The sequence below is a fragment of the Rhinolophus hipposideros genome (assembly GCF_964194185.1).
Source record: "Rhinolophus hipposideros genome assembly, chromosome: 3".
Classification (NCBI taxonomy): domain Eukaryota; kingdom Metazoa; phylum Chordata; class Mammalia; order Chiroptera; family Rhinolophidae; genus Rhinolophus; species Rhinolophus hipposideros.
In genome coordinates, this window is record NC_138049.1 from 85,677,027 (window position 1) to 85,701,990 (window position 24,964).

A 24,964-nucleotide genomic window follows, 5' to 3' on the forward strand; every position below is an offset into this window, starting at 1 on the left:
AACTATACTCTATTCCATTATCATATTTTATATTGTATAGCACTTGGTCTGATGAAGTCTGCCTGGCTTACATGGTGTAGTTTCTGACACATATCCAGATTAGCATGTGTAGGAAACTTTTCCAGACGTGTGTGTGTGTGTGTGTGTGTGTGTGTGTGTGTGTATCAGGCTTATATATATATATGAGATTGGGCTAAAAGGGTAGCTTTTGAGCTTCTAGAAAGTTTGACATAGCTTTCAATCAGGTTTTTCACTTGCAATGGTTCTTTCTCTCTCTCTCTCTCTCTCTCTCTCTCTCTCTCTCTCTCTCTCTCTCTCTCTCTCTCTCTCTCTTTTTTAGGACAACATGGAAACTCATACCAAAATCTGTTAAAGGATAATATCGCCAATCTCTTTGCAATATTCTGATTGCAATGTGCTGATTGTACTAACTTCTTTCTATGGTAAGATAAGTTAATCCTTACTTAGATAAGGAAATGCTATTTTATTCTCCTGTGTTATGTCTGTATCTGCTCTCGCCATCAGTCTGAAATAACTATTAATATTTGCTAATATGGGGATTTTATAGCTCAGCATGGATGCCCCTTCATAAAAGTTGACCAGGCTACTGCCACTGCTAAGTGTCTTGGTTTCTAGCGGCAGCACCCAATTCTGACATCACTGCCCTTCCCACTTCTGCTCTGTCCTGCCCAAATGCAGTTGCATAGCATGGAGAACTTGCAGACAACTGATGATAGACTGAATATAATGGACATGTTTTATCATGGACAGGGAACCACTTTGTCGGTCTTTGTTAGAATATACACTTGGATTTTGATATACCTTTCTTGATCACCGTATTTCTGAAGGTTTCCTCCCATCAGATACATCCATGCCAGCCTTGGGTTCAGAAGTGAGCATTGGCTACATTTGGAGGAAGTGATCTGGTGGCAGTTCCCATAGTACACTGCCCAGATCTTGAAGTTGCCAGGATATTGCTTCTGATAGCTCTCAGCTGAGTCTGCCTCCAGAATTGCCCATGGAGAGCCACCAAAGGAAACCCTGTCCCTAGAGACATCTTGTTTTCAATGACTGGCCAATTCTAAAGGGTCCAACCTTTTGATCTAAGTCTAGGACAACTCTAAATGTCCGGAGCTCTCTAAGAGATTGTCTGAAGTCTCTGTTTACAATTTCATTACAGTTAAATTTCCCCCTCTACCCAGTGTTACTTTCCTCACTCTGCTGTTCCTAAGAGTATTTCCCAATACACATCCTACACGGAAATCTCAGCCTCGGGAACTGTTTTCCCAATAACCTGACCTAAGGTACCTGGTTAGTACAATGTTTTGGGGGAAGCAGTGTTGAAATTTCTAGCAAGTATCAAGCACTTGTTGGGATTTTAATATTTATCTTTATTAATTTTATTTTGAATGTGTACAAGAGGTTTCCTGGGTGAGAGACAGTTTTTGTATTTATTCCTTACAATTAACAAGTGTGTGATTTCCCTGTTTCCTTGGTCCTTACCTCTGAGATGATAGGATGAAAGCCAGATGAAGAAATCTCCTGCGTAAGTAGCTGGACACTCCATTGGTGAGGGACAGATAAAAAAACAGATTCTCTCCTTATATAAAGAAGAAAGACAGCTGCCTTCTCTTTCCCTTCCTGAAAGGACAGAGAAAAATATTTGCTCTGTGGAGAAGGGATGGAAAGGATCGTGGGGTCTTACTAACATTTTAGAATGTACATGCATCTCTCCAGGGGCCACAACCTCATGTATCTCTCTGGCTTTTTATGACGTAAAGATGTCGTCAAGGTCCTAGGCTTCATTTTCTCTTGAAATATAAACATATACCTTCAGACTTAGGTGAATCCCTCTGGAATTCTCTCACCATCTTATTCCAGGAGGCTAAGTTTTCAGAAAAATTTATTCAGAAAGCACCAATGGTGTAAATACACAAATTATTTTCTCTATATCCCACAGCATCACAGTTTCTGCTTAGAAGATGGGCGTTTTCATTAAAGAAGCTTTTGTGATATAGTTGGACTGGGTAGTTTCAGACTCTGCCTTTTTGAGAACCCTGGAGATTCTATGAACTACTTAATATTCTGCAATAAATTCCTTTTTTTTGTTTGTTTTAACTTACCAAAGTAGATTCTTTTGCATTTGCAACTAAGATCTCCAGCTGATAAAGATATTTATATAGCATTATAAAACATGCAAATGATAATATACATATATTATTTAAGGAAACATACATAGTTAGTAAACTATAAAAACATGTCTAGGAATAATGTGGAATAATTTCAAGACTACCTGATATTTACTTCAGAGGTTGAGAACAGGAAGAATTTTGATTGGTAAAGAGCACACAGGACCCATAACCATACTGGTAATGTTTTATTTATTATGAGTAAAGGGTACAAAGATAATCACTGTTTTATTATATGTATGTATATATATAGATATATGATATTGCACAATAAATGTAAAAATACCTACAGAAAATATTATGGTGCAAAATTTAAGCTGCTACACAAGATGCTTCTAAAATATGTGGCTTAAAAAATTAATGTATTTGTCTCTCACAGAAAAATCCTTAAAGAAACAATTCAGGCTATTGTGGTTTCTCTGCTCCATGTTTGTCACCCCAAGACCCAGATCTCTTCCTTCCTTCTTTCTCCACCTTTCCCCGGGGCATTGTTCTTGTCTGCATGGGAAAAGCTGAGTTATAGGTGTGTGTGTGCCAGCTTACAGGAAGGTAGAAAAAATCATGACTGTTCAAGGTCAAAACAAGACCTAGATCAGGAAGAGGCTCATATCACCTCTGCTCACTTTGCAGGAGAGAGAACTGATGCTTATGGCTGGACGTTATGATATGCCTGGCTACAACTTTCTTGCTGTGATAAAAGGAATGAGTTTTGATGAAAATTATGTTATTTTTTTTCCAAAGGTACATTATGAAAACTTTGTACAAAGAATTATTTAATAAGACAAATGCCTATGTACAGTTTTCTTCACTGCTCATGAATCTACAAATATTATCGGTTACCATTTAATCTTACATCAGAAGTAAAATTCTGCATCTTAGAGTCAGAATTACTCCAGAGACTATGCCTTGTCTTGCTCTTAGTGGGCTCAAGAACTTTATGTGAGAAACAATCTATTATATTTAAGACTTAAGAGGAAAATAACAGCTTTTATAACTCTCCTCCTTGGCTCTCTTACCATTATTTATCAACATGCAAGGAAACTTAGTTATCTGCTGCATAAGTCTTTCTCTGCTCTATTTGGCTTGATTTTTAAATTCACCTTCAGGTGTCCTTGCATAAGAAAGAATAAAGAGAAGGGAAAATATTTCTTTTGTAAGTGTTAGAACTTACAAAGATCTTTTCCAAATTAGAAAAAGTTTACCTTTGCAAGAATGTGTCTGCTATTCTCCCAACTAACTTATCCTGAATCTTGTCAATGCTTACATAAAATCAACGATTTGCTGGAGCAGAATTCCAGATGTTTCAAACTAGTTTATGCATTCAGTACAGATTTTTCTCTTTCAATATTTTGATTTTTCTCTCTGAATATTAAAATCATTTTCAAATAAAACAGTGTTAGGTAGAAAGGTAGTTATTTCCACATACTCTTTTCAGCTATAGAAGAACCAAAAAAAAAGGAGATCCAAGTAATAGAGACTCCTCTCCCATTCTATTAGTAAGGTTTCAATATGTTGGAGTCATAATTTTAGGTTTAAGTTAACACAGATCAATGTATACCAAGGATTTAGGTTTTATTTAAAGCACTCCATATTAAGATGTCTTGCCATGGTCACTACAGCTTTTCTTTCATTTCATATCTTCATAACATCTTTTTTTCCTTTCTTAAGTTTGAACGAAGAATATTAATGGATTTGTTTTGTAAAAATCATCTGTTGTTAATAGTGCCTTCCAAATTGTGATGTGTGGTATGTAAGCCATACCAGTTGAGGGAGTAGATACACTTTTCATAGTCGGATCTCTAAACTGTGCTCAATGCTCATGTTATTAATTTCATGAGATTTCTTCATGGCATTATTCTAGATACTGGTGTGAAAACAATACGCAATGATTTCTTCTTGAAACACTGATATTTTGTTTTAGTAAATCCATCTGTGGAGTATAATTGTAATGTTACCCTATTACTCTGTAAGCATAACTCCTAACAGGCTCTTGAGTTGGATGTTATGACAATCCTGAATTATGTCTTTTCACTTAATTGTTTTATAAAAAGCATCAAGTAGAGTTATATATTAGGGTGGTGCAAAAGTACTTGTGGTGTTTGCAATGTTTTTAACTTTTTAAACTGCAATTACTTTTGTACCAACCTAATATTTACAATGTTTTCATGCTATCAATTATCTTAAGAATTTATCCTAAAATACATGAGTATAATTTACACAGATTTACTACAGTTGGCTATAACATAGTCCAACTCTGTTGTTTTATAAATAATAAAACTGAAAAAGGCCTTGAGGGAAAATCACATAGCTAATTAGCTGTAGGCAATATTGCTTAGGACAAAAATGCCACACATTCACTGCTCCTTCCCTCTACTCCTAAACACACTTCTTTCCATGATTATCTATAGGAGAAATTGTTAATTAGTATTTTCCCTGCTGAACCCAGCTATGGTTCATAACTCATTCTCAACAGTGTTCTAGGTCCTCTTACTTGAATTGAGGCTATTTGCCAGTCCTAGTCTAATTCTTAGTCTCTTAAACTCTAGTACAGTATTCAGTATCTTTGCTACACTATAATTTTTACTGTTATACAAACAATTTAGATTATTTTGTTTTACTGCCGACTCTGAACTTTTTATATAAATTAAACTACTTTTCTTGTATCTATATAGCCAACTGTTCACACTTTTCCAAAGTATAATTAATTAACAAAAATTTTAATTTTTTTCTTAAGTAGCAGTCTTAAAGTTCAGAATTCTGCCTCACAATTTTTATACTTGAATTATATTACACTTGAATTAGTTTTTTGTTTTTTTTATTTTTAAAATTACTTTTCTCTTTTTGAGTTATGTTAACAATGGATCCCTTAAATAACTGGACATTCTAAAACCTTTACTTACAGGTAAGATGTATTTGCATAAACACAAGATAGTGATGATTAAAATACATACACACCTATATACTATAGAAAAATGTTCCTGAGTTGAATACATTCTTAATATTTATTTTCAAAATTCTTTGCATAATTTTAGTCTTTTTTAGAATATGCTAGGAGACACAAATGACAGTTAAGGTAATGGCTATTGAACCAAAAAATAAAATGAAACAAAAAAAATAATATAACAAACAAACTGGATCCACCTAAGATGGGATATTGGGCCAAATTCTACCATAAACCCACACATGAGACTTTCTATAAGGCATCCTCTCCGCAATGAAAGGCACAATTTAGGTTTTCCTGGTTATGTCTGTGTATAGCCTGAGGGGTGAAGAAAGAAGGGTTGAAGTAACTCAGAGTTATACCATTGTTCTTTGCTGTTTTTGGTAGACTTTGTAAATTGAATTAGACTGTAAGAAAGAAGACCACACAGAAAAACAATCTTGCATCTTATTTCAACTTACAAGTCAGTTTCTCCATCTCTTGTGATAATGCATACACATTTAAGACAAAGAAAGTGGCTATTCAAATTTCCATGCTCTCACCACCCAGCAAGGAATGCCATGCTAATCAGATTAGAGTCTCAAGTCAGAGTGACTGCTGCCTCCTCCTGCCTGGAATTAACAGTGACATTTGAGTATCATTTTATGCCTAACTATGAACCAAAAATACTACTTCTTTTATAAAGAAAACTGATATTAAGTCCCCGTTAGGTTGTTGGTGATTTTTGTGTATTAGTTAAGTGTGTTGATGGATGATGCAGGATTGATCATAGTAAATAACAATTCAATCTTACATCTTTATGTTATACAAAAAAAAAAAAATAGATTTCTAAACATTTTATCCAAGTTTTTCTTGGATCCAAGCATCTCTTTCTGTTAACTTGGTTTATATGTAATATTCAATGTAACCGGGCTTCCAAGAACTTAAAAAGGCCTACTGAATTGGGTCTTCCATCCTGTTCCTAAGTGCTGTCCTCTTCTGGAGGAGGAAGTGACAGCAGATTTAATAGGGGGTTTTTCCCACTTTTTTTTCTTCTCCTTACAGTGTGTTCTGTAGTAGGGTCATAAAAAGTTATAACTTTAAAGGAGATTAGGAATGCATTCTGTTTAATCTAATTATTTTACAAGCATAGAAAAAGCTTTTTAAATCAAATTTTATTCTTCCTTTATTTTTTGTTTCCGGAAAGAAAGAAGGTACCTCAGCATTTTTCATATTATTCTCTCAAAATTATAAGTAATTTCAGTCATCCTTCACTTCCATCTTAAACTCCTCTTACTGATTATTTTCTTTAACCTACCTCTCCGGATTAGGTATATGTATCTTTATTCCAAAATTTCATTGTCCACAATGAAAATTGTTAAGAACAACAACAAAAAAATCACTGTCCACAAATTTAACTTAACTCTTCCCTTAATATAAAATGAAAGGCTTTGGTTATGGGCTATAAATTTCTGAAATTATCTTACACCTGAATTATGATTTAAAAGATTGGATAGAGAAATTCTAGTTTGTTGGTTGGTTGGTTTGTTTGTTAGTTTTGGTCTAAATCTGTAGGAGATTCTTTGAAATTCACCCACTTTGCCATTGCCATTGATTGAAATATGGTTTATTGAATTATATCCTCAACTATAGTAGTATCTCATTTCAAGCATTTTTCTAGAGTGGCACCAATAATGTGACTACCTTTACTCCATTGTCTCTCTTTTCCAACTGTTAAATTCTTGGGAGACAGATTCTGAATGGCCCAGCTGAAGTCAGGACACTACCCATGGATTAATTAATAGTGGAGCCTGGTCTCTTAGCCCAAATATGGCTCCTGAACACTCACACCTATATGTAAAAGACATCCTCAGAGCAGAATGAATTAATGTGAATTGAGGGCCCCTCCTCATAATACTATTTATCTATTGTTATATTAAAAAATTGCTAAAAATATAGTGGCTTAAAACAACATACATTTATTATTGTACAGTTTCTGAGGGTCAAGTGTTTGGGTGTGGCTTTGCTGGTTCCTCTGCTTCAGGGTCTCTTATAAGGCTTCAATCAAGATGTCAGCCAGGGGTAAGGTCTCATCCAAAGGCTTAACTAAGGAAGGAGCTGCTTTCAGATGGAGAACTGACAGAATTAAGTTTCTTAAGGACTGTTGGATGAAGGTCTCAGTTTCTGTCTAGCTCTTGTCTATACCTTGCCATGAGGAGATCTCTTCAACATGACATCTTGCTTCATCAAAGTGTACAAGACAAGGAGGCAACATAGAGTCAGCTAGCAAGATGGAACTTATAATCTTACCTAACTTAATCATGGAAATAATATTTCATCACACTTGACACATTTTGTTGGTTAGAAACAAGTCATGGGTTTTGTCTACACTCAAATTAGAGGATGATACAAGGGTGTGAATACTAAGAGGCAGGAAGCAATGATGGGTAGTGTTAACCACATGTCCCATAAGTACTATGAATCAATCACAAAGTCCTTTTAGTTAGTTTAGCAAGTACCATACATCTTACATAAGGCATTATGTTAGATGGTTGAGGATTAAAAAAAATAAAAGATAAGTTCCTGACATCACCCTTATAAAATTTGTAGTCTAGCATATGAGTTAATAGGCTTTTAAAACAATATGGAAATAATAGTTCAGACCATATATTCCTCTGCTTAAAACTTTTTAATTGCTTCCTGTAGCTCTGAGACTAAAATGAAATTTCTTATCGTTGCTTATCAGGGCTTGTGTTATCTAGTTCTTTTTTACTTTGACATTTTTATCTTCTTTCCCACACTTTTTCACTATGCTCTACCAATCTTAGCATCTAAAAAATACTAAGACATGTATGCTTGAAAACAAAAAAGAAAAAAATAAATCTTGTCATGTACACACAATGCAATATACAAGTTATGTGTTACAGAACTGTATACTTGAAGCCTATATAATTTTATTAACCAATGGCATCCCAATAAATTTAACAAAAAATAAAATAAAATAAAAAATTGTGTAATTAAAGTCTCATCATTAAAACCTCAATCATCCAAAGAATGTCTAGCTTTAAACGATATAATTTCATATTGTTACAAACTAGTTGTCAAAATATACAGCTTGATAATGAGCTACACTGAATTGCTTTATAGGACTGTTAGCTGTATGTGGATTGATTAATGGAAGCAGCCTTCCAAAGATGAATGACTTAAAGAAATAAATCTTTTGATTTAAAGAAATAACACAGCTGGACATCTGAGTCCTTGGAACATGCTGCAAGAGTCTTTATAGGTTTTGTATACTAATCTCATTTATTTATTGTTTAGTGTTTTTCTTCATCACGTAATGTCCTCTTACAGAAAAACCACAGAACAAGTTCTATCAGTTCTAAGATAAGCTTCACCTCAATAATTATTTTTAACTCATCTTATAGCCACTTAATTGTGTAACTGATCAGAATCATTTTTTTTTGTTAGAAGACATATTTGAAATCATAGTCACAACTCAAACCTACATATTCTGACCTCAAAGCCCATGGTCTCTCTTTACTAAAGATGTAACATGGGGGTTACATCTTTTCCCCTAAGTGCCTCTATCTTTACCTTAAAGCTCACCTACATCAGTAAGATATTCCTGTATTATAAAAGCTCCTTTTCTTGTCTATTTTAAAGTCCAACAAATGATGATCATGATATAGTTAAGGTTCTAGAAGACTTGGCACATATCGTTTCTATTACACATTTTCTCCATTTTTTTCTTTATTACTTTGATGTGAAGAATCTGATTTAAGAATTATGAATGAATAAGTAGAAGAAAATTCCCTCTCTCTGTCCATTCCCACTGCTCCCTTCCCCTTCTGTCTCTCCTTCCTCCCATTCTCCATCCATTCTTTTCTTCCTTTGCCCTCCTCCCTTTTCCTTGATTTCTTCCTCCATCTATGATATATGTGATATTGTTGTCATAACTATGTTCAAGTTAGAATGCATAAACTTGGAAAAAAATCCCCTTAGATTTTATCAGAAAGTCTATAAAGAAGTTGAAAATTATACACATACGTGTGGCCCACCTTCCTTTTCCATATAATTGTTTATGGCATTTGGGAATGTTTTGTAGATGTCTCCTGGTATAGAGGAAGAACAGAGAGAAGGAAAAGGGAAGGACAGAGAAGAATGACTTCATAATTAGCCTGAGGATATAGGCTTTCTGAGTGTGAATTAAATAGAGAGCAGTGTTTTCAGTCAAGTGAAAACTGACTTACAAATGGATTTAGCTACAGATTTTAGGTTTCTAAGGGACTTTAATTTTTCACTCTGCTGTTTAAAGATGATCCCTCTCTGGGTGAGCCAAGTTGAGGCCAAAAGAACAAGGCTCCCTTGGCTCTCCTGAAAGTGCTGAGATTTATTTCTGTGGGGTGGTCTGAGTACTGATTGATTCCAACAAATCATCCTGTTTTCATTTGGAGATTAATATGTTACAATATAACCCCCACAGAAAACTGGAGAAATTAGTAATGATATATTTCGAGAACCATCTTACCATAAAATAAATTGAAAACATGGGGCGGATTGTATGTTTAGATATGCAGAGAATTGTATGAGATTACTTAAAGGAATAATTTTGAAACCTAGGCCAGGGTGTTACAGAATTAAAGTTTCTTGGTTTCACATAGATTTATGAGAAACCACCAGAAGAGTTCCATTTAGGATTAACAATCTGTGTTGTATAGATTTCCATTTTTACTATTGGGATTTCTGTACATCAATCCCTTCACATTTTAACATGATTCATTCACTTATTCGATTAATTCAGTAAATATTTATTGTGTTCTAAATACATGCCAGGTGCTTACCATAGAAAGATTTGTAAGTGTGGCTTCCTGCTGCGATCAATTTATAAGCCATTGAGACTATAAGTCTCTGAGGAAGCTTGTTCCCCCTCTTCATCCTTCCCCCTCCTTATGGGAGGAATAAAAGAAAATAATGATGAAACAAGATTTACTGTGATTTTGGAAGTAAAAGGTATATCTGGAGTATAATTCACTCATTGATCATGTCATTTAATTTTCTCAAAATCATCCAATTCTGTGCTTATGTATTTGAGCCAGATTCCTCCCATTTGCCCCTTGAGATCCACTCCAGCATAAAGTGGTTTCCTTGATTTCTGCTTTCTTCAAGCTTAATTTTACCAACAGGAAGTTCCAGCAGATCAGAAGGAGGCAGGAGAATAAGGTCAGGGTATTCCTTCCACTCTTGGTAATTATTTTGGGATGATGGTGTCTTTCCACCAAAGGTCATTGCTCCTCTCCAAGTGGATTTCTCTATAGGACTCTGATTCGGAGTCCCGATAACTGCTCTTACTGCTGTCTGTGCTGTGAAGCTCTGCTGTTTCTAACTCTAAGTGCTGCAGTATTCCTGTGGTTCCCCTACACTCTCTGCCTATCCTTTTGAAAATTGTTCTTTTGTAAATAAGCACTCCTAGAATTTTCCTATTTTGAATGTTGGGACTCTGATTATTACAGTGTTCATTCAGTCATCTTATTGTGTCTTAATTATTTATCTGCTTCTTGCCTTGTTCTTAAAAAAAAAGAAAATTTACATGGTATATTTTTATTGTTTGTAAATACAAAATTATAATTTTCAAACTATCTGAATCTCACTAAATATTACACATACAAAAATCATATTCTTAAACCAATAAGTATTTTCTCACCTATTTTCATATATTGTATAATGATTATCAGTATACACAACAAAAAATACAACTCTCACATACAAAATGAGATGGATAAAATTGTGCCCTAAAGATAAAATTTGCTCTTTGGTCCTTTTTGTTATTTCTTGTATGTAATCCATTTTCCTTTCCATTCTTCAAAACAACAATGAAACAATACTACTTTTATCTCTTATTTCAATATTATTATGATTTTCTCTGATTTTTAAGGGAGCATGTGTAGTTTCAGTCTGACAAATCTGGCAAGATTTCTTAAAAGAAACAGAACTAACACTGACCAACAGGTGTTTTGTGATTCTCACAGGCCCAATCAAATGACTGAGTTAAAAGTTCAAATGAAGTTTAGCAAACTTGCTTTAGTCTGAAGAACACTTTTGTTAAGATGGCTCAACTAAAATTTCTGAAAATGGAGTATAAGTCATGGTAGATTCAATGACTTTTTAATTCTTATGTGTTACAAATGTTTAATAAATTCAAATTCATTTATATTTACTATATGGAATATTTTGATATCTTTACAATCACATTAGTGTTTATGGTCAACAGAATTAGGGTATATTCTGGTTTTCTCAAAGTATGATCTTTCAATTCTATAAAATTTACAATAGCCTGACTAAGATTTCTCCTGGCCACATAGCTATAGAACATTAAAGCTATATAATCAGGGTTTCTTAACCTAGAGTCTATGGCCTCTGGTCCTTGGGTAGACTACAGAGGTCCCACAAGACCTAGGATTTTACATGAAAAATATTCTCATTTGTTACATATTTATATTTTTCTGGTAAAACTTCATAAGAATTCAAAAGAGGTTAAGCACCACTAGTTTAATATTTATTGAGCATGGTAGATTTTACTAATGTTGAAAATATTAAAGAATCTTACATACAAGGTCTGTATATCCAGATGAGGATAGGCATGTGAGTAGTTTTGGTCAATAAAATATAAATGAATGTCATGTGTGACATATTTGAGCAGAAGCTATAAAACCTTTAGCAGTTTCAGCATTTTCTTTTTTACCTCTGTCATCAAACTAGATATATCTCACAGGGAGGGTGCTCTATCAGTCCAGGTCCTATGATAGAGGAATAGTGAACTTCTCAGGTGTTTCTACGTTTTAGCAACAAAAATTACCCTAAGTGGTCTGATAAGTAAGATGGTCAATTTCCATATCCTTTGTAGAGTAGACTAAATCAATTTCCCTGTGTCTGCGCTAAACAATAAATCAGTTAGATTTCCATTCATTATTTTCCGTGCTATTCCACAATGCCTAGTAAGTCATCTACAATTACCTCAGCACAAGGTTTTCCCTCTTTCAGAAATGTTTTCATGAATGCTTCCTTGTTAAAATCACTTCAGTACTTTGCTTCCTAGAAAGAGTAGCAAGAACCATCTTTGCCACCCACCCCACCTCCACCCCCAAGGCAACGACAACAAAAATACAAACAAAATATATGAAAATGTTCTCAAGATCCCGGATATTAGGCAACAAGAGACAGTGGTCTCTGAGAGGCAAGAAACAAATGAAGTGAATGTTATTTGACAAAAATCTACTAATATTTGAAGTGGCAAATTAGTCTAGTACATGAAATAATAAGTTTAAACCCAGAAACGTTTTTTCTTTAATATTGAGTGTATTTTTATTGCTTAGCTAGCCTTATCAACAAATACTAGGAAGTGATTTAAACATATGTTCATTTAATCCTAAAGGCGCTGAAATCATTTATTCTATAGCCAAGCAATTTGCAGTTAGTTCATCTGTAGGAAAAAAATTACATTCAGATGACAAACCAGCTTCTTAGTATGAATGATCTTTGAGGATTCTAACTTGAAACTTTCTCATCTAAAAGACCTTCCAACATGAGTCGGCTTGCAAAATCCAGCTTGTTTTTTGTCGCCAAGAACATTACATTTAGAAATTCACATTTTATCCTAATATAAAATTATGACATATTTGCAATAAAAAGTATAAGAACAGTGAAAACTACTTCATTGAAATTAAATATCTTATAATTCTAGGTTTATATCAGGAAACAATACTTATAGTTTTCTACAAGTATATATTTAGAGGAATTATTTAAAATAACATTGCATTTTATTGGTTGAGGCTCTATGACACTCAAGGCATTGGGTCTTATTAATATTAAAAGCTCTATGAACTGTCTCTACTCTCCACTTCCTCCAATGCACACACACTTTGCAGATGAGGGAACTGAGTCTCAGAGGAGTTAAGCAACTTGCCCAGGATTTCACAGCTGTGAAGTGGGGATTTGGTTTTGAAGCTATGTGGATGGTTCCGATGCAGGGTTATCATTTTTGCATCTAGGTTAAATCCAAGGCTGCCTTTCTTTGTGGCTAAGAGATGCAGTTCTGAACAAAAATTCCTTTATTCTGAAGCAACTTTCCTTTCCTTTCCTCTCTTTCCTTCCTTCCTAAATTGGTATTTTTACTTAGAAAAAAACAAAAGTAGAAAATATACATTTTGAATGTGTAAAGTTGCTCTCAAATATGAAAAGTTATGTGTATATAAGTTTCAAAAAGCAGAACGCAAAGTTTTAAAAAAATTTTGCTATTTATTTCAGAATAGGAAGATCTCTATAATGGGGCATAAAACAAGAGAGAAATAGGGAAACAAGAAACTAGATTATATTGCCAGATTTGTCATCGGCTTTCTCTAAGACTTTGAGTAAGGCAATTAATCTAACTATGCCTTTGTTTCTGCATCTTAAATTATCTTAAAATGGTAATTTTTGAAATCCCTCCCAATTGGAAAATTCTCTAGTGTTTTGAAACAAACTAAGATAGCTCTGCAAAGGTATAAAATATAACTGTCAACAATGTCAAAATGTTACACAGCTTTTGAACAATTACCATGTCACAGTAATACGTACGTGAGAAAAACAAAATGGGACATTTGTAGTTCTCATTTTGAATTCAGACTCCTCCTTCTCCATAAATAGATTTTTCCAGTGCTAATAAATTCTATACATTGTAATATATAAAAATGCTATGAAGGATGAGTTCAGTTTTAAACATTTTGCTTATGGTTAAACACACACACATATATGTATCTTCATAGATAATAGACACTAGTTAGAAACTTCAGTCAGATATAGAACTTATCTGTAAGCTGACCCCATTTATATTCATTTTTCTCTAAAGAATACAGAGAGGGATCCACATACCCACACTTGTGGGCCTATCTACAATCCAGTTGGGTGCTGGGAATGGGTGAGGATTCACTTCTCTGCTCTGGTATTGACTCAAGATTTTTAGCATTTCATTCAGGTTCCAAGACGCCATTATTATTATTTTTTTAAATTTATGAACATTTTGAGGTTTCTATTGCATAAATAAATGTACAGCTGCCAGAAATACTATAATAGATATTTTGACATCTTACTTGGAGTAAACAATCAGATAATGAAAAATTGATAGATAAATTTACAATAAGATTCTACAAATGTAGTGACACTACAAATCATGAACATATTTTGACTTTAGTGAGGTCACTTTTTTTTGGATTTACCATATATTTGAACATTTCAGCTTAAAACTATATATTTCACATAACTCTACTGGGAATATATTAGTCTGGATAATTAATGCCAGCAACATTACAAACTCAATAACTTAACACAATAAAAGTTAATTCCTTGCTGAAATCCCAGTCTCACAAGGATCAGGCAGCTCTTCGTTGATTTCCTTTAGTCATTAACTCAGGGGTTCCAGCGTCTTCCGTTGGGAAGCTCCATCATCTGAAAAAGAGGAGAGGAGGTATGAAATATGTCATTGGGAGTTTTAGGGCCAGGCCAGAAGGTGTAGTACTCCTCCTCCTTCCACCTCCCATTAACTGGAAAGTACTCAGATGCTCTCAGCCTAATGAAAAGGATGACTGGGAAATGCCATTTTTGTGACTGTGCAAGAAGAAGAAAGAGGATCAGGGAGTATCTAGTCAGTCTCTGGCACAAGCGATACAATTTTAACATTTTTAAGTCAATATTTTTTCATTCTTTTCCCCCAAAATTCATGTTCCCTGTCAGCCATTTTGCCCTTCCCCGGAAACGAAGAAGAACAAATGTCAGTGTCTGAGAAAGGGTAATGAAGTCCTGAGGGGTGTCATGAACAAACATGAAGAGGAAGAAGTAACACCTGTCTGGTGAGACCCAGAGGATGGGAGGAAAATCAACTAGTACAGAAGTACCTAGTCACAATGTTCTGACTGGAAAATCTGAAACTCCCCTGGGAAGGCACTTAGAAATGCTAGAGATATAGAATGTTTTCAAAAAGGTAGAAGGGCTCAAGAGAAAATTAGGAAAACATGTAGGAGCCAGAAACAAAGACAGCTGACAACTAGAGCTTTGATGGTCCATATGCGATGCTTTCTGTGCCCTGGGCATGGGAGGTGGTGTGCTGGTCTTGATATCCCAGGGGCGTGACTGTTCTATGTGGGGATAGGAGATTGGGTCCATGTAAAGTATGGAGTTGAAACTAAAATCTCAATATAAAGCTAAGTCTCTTGTAAGGCAAAAATATATTTACCTGCTGTGGAAGGAAAATGATAAGAAGTTTGTCTCTGTTAGCCTGGACTCTAGGGGATCTATGTTTTTCTGTCTTAATTAAAACTTCCTTTTCAATGTCAGAATACTTTCTACTGATTTCATCACTTATTGTTACTTTTTTATTCTGGAAGGCAAGAAGCACTATGGTAAGATCTGGTGGGCAGGAAAGGGGAAGGTGAATCTAGTAAGAAAAGGAACTGTGCTTAGATTCCATTCCATCTTGTACTATATGTGTGCTCTTGGGCAAGAAAAGGTGCTCAATTTCTTCTTCTGTAAATAAAATAATAATATTACCTTATAGGTTTACTTTGAAAATTAATATACGTAAAGTGCTTAAAACAGTGCCTGGTATAATGTAAATGTTAGCTATAAATATTAGCGCACTATGTGCTTTATAAACATATAATGTAAGCTATTAAGATAATATATTTAAAATTCACTAATATCACAAAATATTTGTTGCTCTTGTAATTAGAGTTTTACTTTCTTATTTGCCATCTTTGCTTTTAAATATTTTGCTTGTTGTGAAGAATATATTCTTACTAGCATTAGTTAATATCTTAAGGCATAATATACCCTTAGGACAAGGCTGTAAACCCATATTTCAATATTCCTCTTGTACAGTGAAAATAATTTATGATAGTATCTTGGCACATACCACTGAATCATCGTTATTTTAACTTTTAATGTGGCTGAGTATAAGTTCATACTAGAAACAGAATTGTAAGCTTTCCTATTTTTTGCTCTCTTGGGTTTACATTATTAAGAGTATATATTTTGAAGACTTTTTGCAGGAAAAATTTAAAACCACCTGGCCATTTTATTAGATTAGATTATTCATGAATTTATCTGAAATCCACTCATCAGATCCCAGATAAACTGATAAATTTTGTTTCTTCTTCATGACATTATTTCCAGTGCCAGATGTCACAGAATGTTTTTGTATCATTACTTTCGTGTCTTGAATCTTTGTGCCTCAAAGCTGGGTTACTTGGAGCAGTAGGAAAATTATTGGACCCCGTTTGTACACCGAGATAGTTAACAAGTATTTAAGGATACGTGAGAGTAACTGCAAACTCCATGACTATATCCCACCAAACCAGAACTAAGGGAATCCCCAAGTACAAATCTCTTAGCCAGATCCCCAAAATGCCCATGGCCTCTTCAACACTACCTACCATGTTTCCCCAAAAATAAGACATAGCTGGACCATCAGCTCTAATGCATCTTTTGGAGCAAAAAATAGTCTAAGACCTATCTTATTTTAATATAGTATAGGACTGGGTTTTTAGTATAATATACATATACATACACACAATAATACATATAATATAATATATAATTTAAGACTGCATCTTATATTAATTTTTGCTCCAAAAGATGCATTAGAGCTGATGGTCCGGCTTGGTCTTATTTTCAGGGAAACATGGTAGCATAAGAAATATGATGGAGAAGAGTTTCGTGAGGAAAGAAACAGGGATCTTAACTGGTTGCAGTTAAATTATCAAAAACTTCACCATGTAACACATTGCTAGGGTTTCTTCAAGAACCTTGAAGGAGGCCCATGCACATGGAAGGTCCTGAATTTCAAGATTTACTTGGGTTACAGTAAATATATTTTTGGGTAGAAGACTTTACAGATAACAGAATTTGATAATTCCAGGTGCAAAATCAGGATTATCTTGAAGTTCTTGAATATCAAGGCCAGGATAGTTTAATTTGCTTTTTACAGTGCCAGGAATGATAGTAATCCTACTGGATACTTAGCAGTTAATTACCTGATTATTAGTGTAATTAGTTTATCCTATTTCTTGATCTTAAGGGATTTATTTTAATAAACCCAAACAGTTGTAAATTTTATTGTCAATTAGCATATGGTGTTATAGCAGTACAAGGGGAATTTGTGGTTTTTTGACTTCCAGAGTAGACATTTTTTTTTTTGAATTTTAATTCCCATTTGTACACTGCAATTTGTATGAAGCATTAGTCTTCATGGTCTTCTGCTGAATCAATTTCTTAATATTGAGCCATGAATATCAATTGTATTTTTATGTTTAACTGTCAGGTTGAACAGTTGAGCAGTATTATTAGGATGTTTCGCAAAATAATTTAAAAACTACATTTAAGAATTCTTACTGATATTGTCTTATGGACCTTGATTTTGAAAAGTGTTTAAGAGTCTTTTTTTAAAAAAATTATATTTATTCTTCAAATCTTATTTGAGATTATAGCTTATTAAAAGTTTCAAATCTTTGAAAAAGTCATAAATCATATTAATAATAACACTCATAAACAGTATGGTTAGGAATTATTTAGTCTGTTCATATCTAGTATTATTTTTACTTCCTTTCATGTTTTGCAGAAAATATCTGCTCTAAAGCTGATGTTGGCTTGCCATTGGCCTCTGACATTTAATAATCTCTGTTCCAAAAAGTTAAATCTCCTATAGAAAATCTAGATGGCCTTCATTTGTTTTAAATGGATGCTCTGACTCTCTGGAAGTGATGGGCTGAGTCTAGATATTTTAAGCAGTCACCCATACTAAATAATGTATGGAACTAATATATAGCAGAAATCTGTCATTACCCAAGATCTGAAGAGACATTTGGAAATGAGAGGTATCTGATACTTGTATAACTTCATTGGGGGTCCTGTTCATGAAAATAATTGACATACCTGATATTTATTTTTTATTTTTTTAAAACTTTATTTATTTACTTTTCTTTTAATGTCTTTTAAGGAGGCGCAGCTCACCGTGGCCCATGCAGGGATCAAACCTGCAACCTTGGTGTTATAACCAACTGAGCTAACTAGCCACCTGTCATGTGGGGAGGCCTTCGTGGTTTCAGCACCTCCCCACACGAGGCCGAGAGTCTGGAAACTGCTCTCTGGTACTCTGTCCCCACACTACCCTTGATATTTATCTTTAGATGAATCAAGTTTCTTAAATGGTGTTCAACAAATAGTTAAAGAACAAGTGTCAAAGATCTAGTGAGCAATTTTTCTTTGGGATAAATCATAGGCCAGTTTTGCAATAGAATCTTCTGGGAATCAGGAGGGAGTCATTAATCCTTTAGGCTAGGATGTTAGCATGTTTAGAGAGCATCTCATGTGCATGGGAACTCTTTAAACATCTCTGATTATAAAGGGGTTTCAGAAATTTTTGTTCAATATATGAATGAATAGTAACTTGATGACACTCCTGGGAATTAATTTGAATTCACTCATCACTCACTCAGCAAATTCCAAGAAACCTTTATCGTCCTGTTTGACCAACTGTTTAATCCTAAAAGGTCAAAATCGATCATGTTGAGTTTAAGATGTCATATGAACTGTGAAACGATTCCACGGAGCCAGCTTCCTCAAAATACTTACCATTGGCCTATATATGCTAAGGACAATGTTAACACTAATGACATGGTAGTGATAATTAATATAGAAAAGTTGAATAGTTGAGTGGACATTTTAGTTTTCATATCACCAACATCAGATGCTTTGTTTTCTCATGGGAAAATTGATTTAAAAACATCTCTACTCTGGGAATGGCTTTGGAATTCACACACCAAGGTTAATACAGAATGCCTTGGACAGTATTGGAGTTATTTTTAATACATGACAAAAGTCATGCTGTGGGAATTCTGAAATGTAAAATAGTTAATTCTCTCGGCAATCATATCTTAGATGATAAAAATAGGTAATGTCCCATCCCTTCCATCCAAATTTGTTTTTTCACAAATCTATTCTATCTTAGAAAATATAAATTTTTAAGGAATTTATAAATTCCTATATTTATATTATCCTATATTTAAATATTTCCTATATTTTTAGGAAATATAAATTCCTATAAATTCCTCATCAACATTTACTAAAATGAGTGAGACTTGATGTAAGAAGTGTTTGATTTGAGCAAATTAAAAGGAATTCTATGGCACAACTGAGGAAGTGGTAAACACTGCTATCAGGCATAATCGTAGAGATAGAGATAGAGACAGAGAGAACAGGGAGAGAAGAGGTGAGAAAAGGATAAAATACAGCAATCAGCACATTATCTGTTAAAGTGAAAATCATCTAAACTTATTTGCTGACACCCCTCCTCTCTCTCTCTCTCTCTCTCTCTCTCTCTCTCTCTCTCTCTCTCTCTCTCTGTCTTTCTCCCTCTCAATCTGTCTCTCTTTCTCTCCCCCTCCTCCTAGAAAAAATCTGTCCTTCAGTTATTAGAAAGCAAAATAAAAACAGTTTTAAAATCTAAAAAAAAAAAAAAAAAAAGGAATTCTAGAATCTTTGCAATAGATTGGGGGTCTATCCCAATCTATTCAACTCAGTATAGAAAAATAAATTCAACATCTTCTTTCTCTTCCTCTCTTACTACCCAATCCCCAACTAGGTAAGAGTGGAAAGAAATAAATTAAACATTTAAAAGATGTTGTGCAAATGCCAAGTATCAACAAAAGCCAATAGTCACTCTTAAAAAATAGCAAGTTTCTTACTTATTTTCTGGTTTAAAAGGAAACATATTTATGGTAGATAATTTTAAAAATAGAGTAAAAGTCAAAGAAGAAACCCCCAAAATCCCATTTATACCAGTAGCCAGAGAAAACTACTATTAGCATATTAATGTACAACTTTACAGATCTTTGTGTATGCAGGCGTATGAAAATGTTGGTTCTTTACAGATATTAGTATACACATGCTTTTGAGAATGTTGGTATTTAAAAAAAAATGATTCACATTCTTTTTTATAATGTTATTTTTTCATTAATTCCAGGAGATCAGGCATCTTTGTGTGCTTTGTTCCCTGATGTATCCTAGAGACTGACACATGGTAGGTTATCAATAATTATTACTAGTTGTAGTAATAATTTAGTAACTAGTTTGGTAGGTTATCAATTATTATTACTACAATAATTATTGCTAGAGCTTACTAGTACAGTATGACTTTTATTCACGTATCAATAAATATTCTTTGAAACCATGATATTTAGTGGCTGCATAATAGTCCACCGAGCAGTGCATTGTAATCTGTGTAACAAACACACTATTGCTGGGAATTAAGATTATTTCAACCTTTTTATACATAAAATTATCAAAACATCTCTTGTGCACACTCCTTTTTTGTACAGTTTTGATTGTTTTAAATAAACTAAAAAGCTAAAAATATTGAAAATTCCCTATTCTAAAAAGGCTTCCAAAAAGTTAAATTAATGTATACCTCTCCTGTATGGAAATGGTATTCTCCATTTCCTTTGATGGACGTTCTCTTTGATATTCTCATCCAGATGGTGTTGGAGGGATTGGACCCATCTAGGAAACCATCTTCCAGGCCAGAGTGATGGACCCATGACTTAACTCAAGTCATTGAGGCAAGAAATTTTTTCTTTTTCAGAACTATTGGGAAGGTTATTCTCTTAACGTGATGAAAAGGAGGAAGATTACAGCTAAGGGAACTGCTAGCAGTTTGGGGATATATGGGTGTCAACTTTAAGATAAAGTGGACACCATAGAAAGCAGAGACAAAAAGAACTTGGATATTTATACACTCTGACCAGGCCTTACTTGAAGCTTGACCTAATTTTGAACTTTTTAGGTACCATAACCAAAAAAAGTCCCTCTTTTCCCAGTATGTGGTAAGTTTTCTATTAGCCGTAGTAAATATTCTGATATGATGAGTGTCTCTCACAGTGTGTATATGATCATCAGCACAATTTGATTGTTCTATTATGGTTCTAGTTCCTTGTGAGGCATTTCAACCACTTGGGCCCATGAGATGTATCAGTATCCTTTTGTTTGTTTGTTTTTATATAACCTTTTATTTTGGAATAGTTTTAGATTTCCACAAAAGTTGCAAAGACATTGCTGAGACTTCCTGTATGTCCTTCCCTCTTCTTTCCCTAATATCACCATCACATGTAACCATGGTACATTTGTCAGAACTAAGAAATAAACATTGGTACGGTACTATTAACTATAGACTCTATTTGGGTTTCAGCAGTTTTTCCATGAATGTCCTTTTTCTGTTCCAGGATTCAATCCAAGTTACACTTAGAACAATGATCCTTGTTAGTACATTCCTCTCTGAAAATATTCAAATTCATGTAAGCCATTTTTCCTAGCCTTAATCAATCAAGATATACACAGTGCTGTTATACTTAACATTAAGCAAATTTAAGAAAGTACTCCATGGGGTAATCCTTCCATTATTTTTGTTTTTACTATCTATAATACTGCTCAGTAAATATCCAGAATGATACAGAGAAGAATAATTCCGTCTTTGGTCATCAGTAAGTAGGCAAATTCTATGTTGTGGGTACAAGATGCATAAGATAATTTTTGAAGTCTCTTCCAAACTTGCATTCACTTTAGAATGAGAAAGACTGAACTTTAAATGCTAGAACATATCCTAGCTGTGTATGGTCTTGGATAAGTTATCTAAAAATTGTCTTTGGCTTCCTTGTTGGTGAACTTACTTTATTAGGCATTCCAAACTTAACACGCTTAACTAAAAACATTTGCCTCCTTCTCCCTTTCTCCTCCCTGCTCCCTGTGCTTCAAATTGCACCCCCTTCACACTTCTTAGTAAACAGTGTCATCTTCCATTCTACTGGCAACCTAGTCCAAAACACAAGTGCCATCGCTCATTCCTTTCTTCTTCACCCTGTCACATTTGATCCATCCACAGATGCTCTTAGCTGACTTTTCAAGTAATACCTTGAATTGATGAATGGCTCCTTGTCCACTCTTACAATCCTGGCTCAGGTGATCATCACCTCTTCTTTGAATTACTGCAGTAGTTCCCTAATTATCTTTTCTGATTCTACTTCTACCCTTAGAACCCATTCACCACATTGTATTGGAATCATATTTTTTAAATGTAAGTCTTATCTTGGTTCCCTTTTTTGATTAAACATTTCCAATGGCTTCTCACTTCACTTAAAATAAAATCTAATCTCCTTATTGCTGCCAGCAAGAGATGACAAGATCGGGGTCCTGACTATCCCGCCTTTATCACGTATGCTCCAGCTATACTGGCTTTGGGTTTGTTTCTCAAACACGCACTACTTGCTGCAGCCCTAGGCTCTCATGTCCTGCTGTTGTCTCTGCCTGGAAGACGTTTCCCTTAGACCACTTCAAGGCTGTATTTTTCTTATTATTTAAGATCACTTCCAGCTTAAAAAGACCCTTCCAATTTAAAATTTTAGTGGTGTATGTTTATGTATTTATTTTCTCTTTGTCCATTTTCTGCCTCTAGAGTGTAAACTCCATGAGAGCAGGAAATGGGACCATATTCATCAGTATCCTTGGTGCTAGTATGATGAGCAGGACCTAACAGGTGTCCAATGAATGCTTGTTTATTAACTGAGGAATAGAAGAGAAAATGATAGCCGTTTAGCTATTTGAGAACAATTCTGGGGAAGTTGAGAGGAGACAAAAAAGAGAAAATGCTTAAAAATACATATGTCTATATCTTTGGTTATATATGTATTTATATATATTACATATGACTTATATCTCTATCTCTGTCTCTATCTCTGTCTCTGTCATCTGCAGAGAGAGAGACTTGCCTAATAGATTTTGCATAACAGATCTGAAATTACCTAAATTGCTACCTCATGGCTAATTAATGGCCTTCCCTTCTGTGGGGAGACTCACATTTTCCAAGATTGTATCAGTTGTGGACAAACAAGTAAATTGCCAGTGATTCAGTTTCGGGAGCCACTCTTTGTTAATCTGGGATTAGGGAGGTGTGTCTGTGAAAGGAAAAAATTTCATACTTTTAACATTGTGGGTTTTTGGTTAGCTTAAGCATCTGTGGTTAGATCCAGTGTTCCAAAAATATAATAATGCAGTCCTTACAGTAACATTCATTCTAGGTAGCAGTCATAATGGAATATATAGTTGCAATGTTTTATCTAAAATATATTTTGGGTGTTATTTATTTCTTTTGTGGAAAAGTTGTTTATGTTCTATTACTTACTAAAATTTTTAATATATAAAACTGAATTTCAAAAAAAAAACAAGTGAAAAAAAACTGAATTTCATTCCACACTAATTAATTATTGACTTATACCCTGCAACATTTCAAAAGAGGTTTAATGCTGGTTACTGCTGCTATTATATCCCTCAAAGATATCTCCTACACACACACACACACACACACACACACACACACACACACAAACGTATAGGTGTACATACAGGGAAGTTTATGATTTTTAGTGGAAAGTCAGTTTGAAAGGTAATGGTTATAGGCAGAGTTGCAAGTTATAGCTAATAGCTTCTGATAATCTGAAAATGTTATTATCACAATGGGCATCTTTAGTATATTTTTGTAACTCATAGTGTTTGAGATAGCATAAGATAATGAGAGGATGCTGATCTGAAATCTTCTGCCTCATAAGGTGGGATAGCATGTGCTAATGAAAGAAACATTTTCTGCAAATAAAAACTACAATGAGATATCACCTCATACCAGTTAGAATGACTTTCATCAATAAGACAAGTAAAAATAAGTGTTGGAGATGCTGTGGAGAAAAAGGAACACTCATACACTGTTGGTGGGAATGCAGACTGGTGCAGCCGTTATGGAAGGCAGTGTGGAGGTTCCTCAAAAAATTACGAATTGAATTACCATGTGACCCAGCAATCCCTCTCCTGTGTATCTACCCCAAAAATCTGAAAACATTTATCCATAAAGACACGTGTGCTCCAATGTTCATTGCAGCTTTGTTTACAGTGGCCAAGACATGGAAACAACCAAAATGTCCTTCAATAGATAAATGGATAAAGAAGTTGTGGTATATATACATAATGGAATGTTATTCTGCCATAAGAAAAGATGAAATTTTGTCACTTATGACAACATGGATGGATCTTGAGATAATTATGCTAAGTGAAATAAGTCACACAGAAAAGTTGAGAACCATATGATTTCACTGACATGTGGTATATAAAACTGAAAACAACAAAGGAACAAGAAAAACAAATGAAGAAACAAAAACTCATAGACATAGACAATAGTTTAGTGGTTACCAGGGAGAGTGGGGGTGGGAGATGAGGTTAAAGGGGATCAAAATATGGTGATGGAAGGAGAACTGACTCTGGGTGGTGAACATCCATAGATGATGTATTACAGAATTCTATACTTGAAACTTATATAACTTTACTAACCATTGCCATCCCAATAAACTTTAATGTTTTTAAAAAAGAAACGTTTTCTAATCACTACATGTGCTATCACCCCACACTGTAGATCATAGGGTAGTGATTTGTCTCCTGTAAAGCAGGAGGTTTGGCTTCTCTTTGCTTTACCTTTGAATGCTTCTTACTATGTTTACAGAGAACTGAAGTTACACTGCTACAGGCCTAAAGATCCCAGAAAGTAAATTAATCCAGTCAAAGGGTCTCACACACATACACACACATACACACACAGACACCAAAACCAACCAACCAACCAACCAACCAACCAACCAACCAACCAACCAACCCACCAACCAACCAACCAACCAACCAACCAACCAAAAGTCCAGAGGATTCTCCCTTGGACTCTAAAAAGTATATAGCAGGTCCTCGA